Source organism: Prosopis cineraria, unplaced genomic scaffold (assembly GCF_029017545.1).
Source record: "Prosopis cineraria cultivar Desert tree isolate PC_DT_omini unplaced genomic scaffold, ASM2901754v1 PC8, whole genome shotgun sequence".
In the NCBI taxonomy this organism is placed as follows: domain Eukaryota; kingdom Viridiplantae; phylum Streptophyta; class Magnoliopsida; order Fabales; family Fabaceae; genus Prosopis; species Prosopis cineraria.
Genome location: NW_026555339.1, coordinates 14,731,212 through 14,737,011, shown reverse-complemented (window position 1 = coordinate 14,737,011; position 5,800 = coordinate 14,731,212). Strand labels below are relative to the sequence as shown.

Genomic DNA, 5,800 nt, shown 5'->3' with positions numbered 1-5,800 from the left:
CTCCTTAGTTACTCCGAAGTCATCTATATTCAGACTTCGGTATGAATTGTAACAAAAAAAAGTTTCAAGCAATATGGTTCACACTTCCCATGTAATTCCATAATCCTTTTTGGTAGGTATTCGTGACATCATTGAAATTTGGATATTGCAAGCTAAGAACTGCAACAACAAAAATTTGCTTTGAATTTGTTTTGAATACTAAAATTAGATCTAGGAGCCCCGTTGTCTAAAATGCCAAAGCTAACATTGTTGCTGGCATTGTGTCGGAAATAGTTGGGGGGCACGAAAGATCATATCTGTTTAGGCATACATGTAAACGATATCTCGGATAACCTGTCTCTCAACAAAAATAAGCCTATACTTAGTTCCGGGCCAAGGTTATATAAACTTGCAAGCACGTGTCGAAAGAAATAGAAACGTTGGTGTTGGACAATTCATAAAAATGTCACCGCACAAAGCTTGTGCTCTTTTGCTCGTGCTATTAGCCATTTCTTCTCAATGCAATGCCCTCAATGCGACGCTGCATGTGGATGTTCGATCCGGAAGGCCTATTCCTGAACATTTTTTTGGTGCATTTTTTGAGGTGAATATGCAGCGCGATACTAAAGTTTGTATGTTTTTGTGTGCAACTGTGTATCACTCTGGTAGTTAACCATTTGTTTTATAGGAGATTAATCATGCTGGGTCTGGAGGGCTATGGGCAGAACTTGTGAACAATAGAGGTGATTATAAATCTTATGTTCCTCTCCGACACTACGTACTTTTCTTTAAATATCATATTCAGATAATTAAACATGAATTTATATTAATGTGTTAAGGTTTTGGAGCCGGGCTTTCTTTTAATATCATATTCAGATAATTAAACGTGAATTTTGCATTAATTTGTTAAGGTTTTGAAGCTGGGGGTGCAATGGTTCCTTCAAGTATTTCTCCATGGACAATTATTGGAGATGGGTCAAATATACACGTGACTACTGAACTTGCTTCTTGCTTTCCTCGCAATAAGGTTGCTGTGAAACTGCATGTCCTTTGTCATTCTCCCAATAAATGCCCTCAAGGAGTCGGTCTCTCTAACCCTGGTTTCTGGGGCATGGTAAGAGGCTATAAATTTTAAACCTTTGGTTATATGCTGTTACATGATTGCAGTATTTTAAATCCAAAGTGATTAATCTTATTCCTTTATAGAATATTGAGCAAGGGGAGAAATACAGAGTGGTCTTCTTTGTCCGTTCGTCGAGGTCAGTTGATCTGAAAGTTTCATTCACAGGAGCAAATGGTCAAGAATTAGCATCATCTAACATCAGGTTATATATTGATCTGAGACACTTTCTCCTAGATTAATTGCCATGCTTCTCATATTTAGCATACATAAAGTAGCATGCATACAAAGTATAATGGATGATTTATGTATGTAGGGCTTCTGCAAAGCGTGTTGCGAAGTGGAGAAGGATGGAGACGGTTCTTGAAGCCACAAGATCAGACTATAATTCAAGCCTCCAGATTACGACGACTCGAAAAGGAGACATTTGGCTAGACCAAGTCTCAGCTATGCCCATGGACACATACAATGTATGTCATGTTTGAAATGATATCTTCGACCATATAAGAGGAAAAGGTATGCCCCACCCCTGCGGGACACACATCGGTAGAGGTGGGGCTACCTTCCTTTCTTTCGTCCTCTTAACCTAAAGTGCACGCTTGAAGAGATTTTTTTTCTATTTGGTGTTTCCTCTTACCTAGTTTGACAAGGCTTATTTTTCATTTGTTATCCCCATTAGGGACATGGATTTCGGAAGGACCTTTATCAGATGGTTGCGGACTTAAAACCAAAATTTCTTCGATTTCCAGGTAGGCATATGTAGTGTAGTGTATATTAAGGAACTTCTTTAAAATGATTGTTCAATGTGACGTCCTTAAAATTCACTAGTCCTTTCAATTGTATTAGGTGGTACTTATGTTGAAGGAGATCATTTGAGAAATGCATATAGGTGGAAGGATACCGTCGGACCATGGGAGAAGAGACCAGGTCACTTTAATGATATATGGGGCTATTGGACTGATGATGGCTTTGGCTTTTTGGAGTTTCTTCAAGTATGTGCTTTTCAATTGTTTGTCTCTTCATTGAGTTGGCCTTGCTCATACACACACATATTAGTCCACATGTTGTTACATTTTTTTTTCTATTTGAGCAGCTCGCAGAAGACCTTGGTGCCTTACCACTATGGGTATTTAACGCCGGCATTAGTCGTCATGAAGAAATCAATACAACTGACATATGGCCTTTCGTACAAGTATAATTTAGCCTTCTCAACTTCATATGATGTTCTTAAATCAATCGTTATTCCTTTTCTTGTTGGATTGAACTTGTTTGGCATTGGTGTTTGTAGGAAGCTCTAGATGGGATTGAGTTTGCAAGAGGTCCTCTCACATCAAGATGGGGCAGGATAAGGGCTTCTCTGAGACACCCCGAACCCTTTGATCTACGATACGTTGCTATTGGAAATGAGGACTGTGGGATGTATAACTACCTAGGAAACTACCTTAAGTTCTATAATGCCATAAAGCATCATTATCCAGATATTCAAATAATCTCAAACTGTGATGCTACCACTGCTCCATTAGATCATCCAGCGGATCTGTTTGATTTCCATGTTTATACAAGCTCTAGGGGTATCTTCTCAATGTATAACAAATTCGATTCTTTGAGTCGTGCTGGTCCAAAAGCATTCGTAAGCGAGTATGCTGTTTGGCAACAAGATGCTGGTTTTGGAACCCTCTTGTCTGCCTTGGGTGAAGCCGCGTTCCTTATGGGATTGGAAAAGAACAGGTTCATCGTTCTCTTGATTGTCAAATTTTCTTAATGATATCATTTAGTTGGTTTACAACTTACGCAATACTCATGTGCTGACGAATATCCTTTCTTGCTCCAATGCAGTGATGTTGTTGGGATGGTCTGCTATGCGCCACTTTTTGTAAATATAAATGACAAGAAGTAATATGCTTAATTATTTTCTTTTTGGGCTTTTTCCATGTTTACGCACTTGTATAACACAAGATTGAGATTGTGCGATCTTGTGTGGATGTATAGGTGGATACCAGACGCTATTGTATTCGACTCATATCGGAGTTATGGAATTCCAAGCTATTGGTTACAACAACTCTTCTCACAATCAAGCGGAGCTACATACATTAACTCAACACTTGAAGCCCCGGCTTCAATTGTCGCGTCGGCAATTGTTTGGGAAAATCAGGAGAGCAAAAGGAGTTATCTGAGAATCAAGGTAATGCATGGATGATCCATCACATATGCTCGAGTTGATCGAACACTAAAGAGGTTATACTCATTTGAAATCCCATCTATCTCCTTAGGTTGTGAACTTTGATGACCAGATGGCGACCCTTGGCATTACCATTGACGGCATGGACTCGAGTGCGAATCTTTCAGGATCAACTTTTACATTGCTCACATCTACCAATGTCAAGGATGAGAATTCCTTTGATAATCCCAAGAAGGTATAACTTTATGTTGTTTTAGATATTGTTTCATCTTTCACTTATAATTAAATCATGGACATTTTAAACAATGTAAAATAATTAGGAAATGAAATCATCAACCAGCCACACTATCGACAGTTCTTGAACACCGTGTTTCTTAAATTTTGTGCAACACAGCGGCCCCGACTGTAAGATGTTAACTCTATAACCACTAGTGATATGTATAGAACATGCATTTGAAACACGTTTTAGATTTCACGTAATAAAGAAGGACCACCTAGCTAGTAGTTGTGAAATGGGAGAATGACAATTAAGGACCTTTTAAGAACATTAATCCTAATTACAGACCATGAAATTTTGAAATCCCAGTTAAGGACCATGGTCTTTAATTGTGATTAAAAAAATGTAGTTTGTAAGGTGAAATTTACTATTGTCACTTGGGAATTCACTAACCCAACTTGAGAAAATTTGTAATGTATATTGTAAAAACATGAAACCCCACTTGGAAATCAATTGTTTAACAAAAAGTATCACTTGAGAATTCACTAACTCGACTTGAAAAAATTTCAAACGTATATTATGAAAATATGAAACTCCACTTGAGAATCGATTATTTAACAAAAAACACCAATTTAGAGAAGTCACTTTTTATTAAATAATTGATTCTCAAGTAGGGTTTCATTTTTTCACAATATACGTCAGAAATTTTTTTAAGTCTAGTTAGTGAATTTTCATGGAGCACTTTTTGTTAAACATTTCATTCCCAAGTAGGGTTTCATGTTTTCACAATATACGTTAATAATTTTCTCAAGTTGGGTTGGTGAATTTTCAAATCGTGTTAGTAAATCCCACCTCACAAATTACATTTTTTTATCACAATTAAGGACTATGGTCCTTAACTGAGATTTTAAAATTTCATGGTCTGTAATTATGATTAATGTTCTTAGAAGGTCCTTAATTGTCATTCTCCCTTGTGAAATGCTCATTCAAAAGTCAACATGTTATGCGAGTTTTTGCGCCTCGAATGTGCAGGTTGTACCGCAAGTGGGTCTACTTGAGAATGCTGGCCCCACTATGACCGTCGTGCTTCCTGCAAATTCAGTGGCTTCATTTGAATTTCCAAAGTGATCAACCAACTTGAGTATACATATAAACGTGTGCGTGTGCGTGTGAAATTGTTCACATATTGGATAGAACTAGAATATGTAAGTGCAAAAATGTAAGAGCAAATTTAGTATTTGTTTCCCCCTTGTTGTCAATATTCAATGTAAAGCATCAATTAAGCAGTAAAGTGTATGAGTTATTAACACTTTTTTTATCCCTTTCGTACGAGTTATTTTATTATTTATCTTTACAATTCTTCCTCTTGAAGCTTATACTCAAAAATCATTGCGTTTTCGATCAAGACGGAATCATTAAACACAATTTGTCTTTTTATTCCAATGACGTGGAAGAAAATAAAGTTAAGTGATTAATTATTTCAATAAATGAAATAAAACATTGGCTTTCCAAAAAAAAAATATTTATATGAGATTTCAAAATTTTATAAACTGTCTCAGAAAATGGTTCGTTAGACACATAAATGTGATTGAAACCGGTAGTTATTGTGTGTCTGGTTTTAACCTTAAGAGCGCTCTTCATATCATATGGAAAGTGCATCGAAAAATAATGTGAGCTACTCAATGTATCTTCTTAAAAACAACATTAGGTGATTTTTTTTTTCTTGAAAGAACTATATTAATTTTAAAAGATAAAATAATCATCCTTAACTTTTTCAAAACTTCATTTCTTTTTTTACAAAATTTATTTCTTTTATCATAAGACATGGACAGATATTCTTTCTTGTTCTTTCTTCTCTTAGAAATTCTATACATCCGATTTACGTAGTATTCTTATGAATTGTTCTTCAAATTTTTAAATTAAATTTAAAACATAAAATAATTGAAGGCAGAGAGGAAGCCAAGCACGAATATATGAGAATGGTCGCCCCACTAAGAGCCTCGTACTTCCTCCAAATTTAGTGGCTTCATGTGAACTTCCAAAGTAATTGACGAACTTGAATATTTATATATATATATATATATATAAACATGTAAATGCAAAAATGTAACAGAGCAATTTTAGTTTTTTTTTTGCTTGTTTCTATTCAATGTAAAGCATTAATCAAGCAGTGAAACGTATGATTTATTAAAACCTTTTTCTTTCGTACCAGTAATGTTATTTTTACACTTCTTCCTTTTCTAGCCTATACTAAAAAATCATTGTATTTTCAGACGAAACGGAATCATTTAATAAAATAAGGTTA

At 35.6% G+C, this 5,800-nt stretch overlaps 1 pseudogene; it reads left to right on the top strand.

Moving 5' to 3' along the window:
- The first annotated feature begins 442 nt into the window (after window positions 1-442).
- On the top strand, window positions 443-4,668 carry LOC129317358 (alpha-L-arabinofuranosidase 1-like; annotated as a pseudogene).
- The last annotated feature ends 1,132 nt before the right edge of the window (window positions 4,669-5,800 follow it).